The 1707-nt window shown below is 39.3% G+C and overlaps 1 pseudogene; it reads left to right on the forward strand.

Annotated features, from left to right (window-relative positions):
* The first annotated feature begins 399 nt into the window (after positions 1-399).
* On the forward strand, positions 400-1358 carry LOC119569728 (annotated as a pseudogene).
* The last annotated feature ends 349 nt before the right edge of the window (positions 1359-1707 follow it).

Consider the following 1707-nt stretch of genomic DNA (forward strand, 5'->3'; position numbering starts at 1 on the left):
TATATATATATTATAGTATATATATTACTAGTATTGTAATATATATTATATAAAAAAAAAAAAAAAAAAAGTATAATCATAAACTAGTATAATAATATTGACTATTATCATTATCATCGCCATAACAATTTAGTAATCAAACTTCAGAGAATTCTTCAAACCGTTGCCACTAAACCTCCTTGCCCTGTCTTGCTGCCTAATTTCCTCTTCCCTGCACGCATGCATGTGTGCAGAGTATGTGTGTGTGCCTGAGAGCGTGTGCTCAATCATCAAAACATCGGAATCAACCAACGACGTACAGTATATAAGGAGCACAGAACAGCCTCTGGCCACGAGACCCCCAGATCGTCCTACAAACACTATAATCTGAACCTAAGGAGCTTCTTCGCACTAATCACTATGATCGCCTTTCGGATGGTAAGCCAGGGATGATAAAAGTACTTTTGCTGGTCGTCTGCACGGGCGACTAGTTTGTATGCCTCTGAAGCGAGTGAAGGCCTTAGGTTTTTTCCTCTTAGTAAAAGGAATTGTTAATAGTCTTTTTCATCCTCAGAAGTTCACGAGTTTAATGGACATTTTTCACTAAAATGTGGCAGTTACTCACGAAGATTTCTTCTGGTGTTCAGACTCCTTTCTTTAAATCTGGCTGGTCGCCCTACATTGTTATAATTAAGAATCATACATTTTTAAGAGGAAGAAGGTTGGTCAGGGATGATGTTTGCTGAGAGCATACTGCATATGAATACCATAATTTCTGTTGGTTATAATTGCAGTATTAGTAATGATTTTGAACGCTTAATGAGGATATCAACTTGAATATTGCCATTTTTTATCATCCCTCGCGTTGAAACGATATTGTTAGTATCAAAGTATGTCTGTTTCTTCCTTAGATGATTTTAGCGACGGTCGTAGCGTTGTTGATGACTCAGGCTCATGCCCGCCTCAAAGAACGTGAGGCCTACCCCTCGGAATGCCAAGGTTCTTTCAACGTGGCGGCCTTGAGAGCGGTGAATGATTTGTGTGTTAAATGCGAAAACGAAACTCAGGACTCGATTTTTGCCAAATGCAAGTATGTTGTAAAATATCTAGATATGTCTATAAGATCTCATATATTGTCTGAACTTGAGTATATCGCACTATTGTATTCCTGTTAACACGGTAGCATTCTACACACCACCGCCACATTTCATCTGCGTCCACAGTGCGTTAACCATTGAAGAAAGTCGTCCATCTTTCAGTCTTCCTTTTCAGGGCGAACTGCTTCAACAACGCTATCTTCGCCGTTGTCTGGATTTGCTTCAACTGCCAGAAAGTGAAAAGCTACGTACCAAGGGCATGTGCGGTTGCTGGGTAAGTAGTCCTACTTCGCCTGCAGTGACCAGACGCTGTCACAAGATATCAGAAGGCGAGGGCGTTCAGGGAGAAACTGTTTGTCATGAACGAAGCAATGAATTGTGTTTCCTCTCGCCTGAAAAAATGTTTCAGCAACTTAGATGTTTCCTGTTGATTACTTCTGATATCAGAAATCACCTTTACTAAGAACTGACCGAATGTAATGGAGAATGCCTGATAATAAGGAAGGGGATACTTTGGAAACAGAAAATATCTATAACCACAATGCTGTCACTTGCACATGTATTATTACTGAAAGCTTTGGCTTATTAGATAATTAATTACATATAAGTATATATATGTGTGTGTGAGAAC

Source organism: Penaeus monodon, unplaced genomic scaffold (assembly GCF_015228065.2).
Source record: "Penaeus monodon isolate SGIC_2016 unplaced genomic scaffold, NSTDA_Pmon_1 PmonScaffold_18288, whole genome shotgun sequence".
In the NCBI taxonomy this organism is placed as follows: Eukaryota; Metazoa; Arthropoda; class Malacostraca; order Decapoda; family Penaeidae; genus Penaeus; species Penaeus monodon.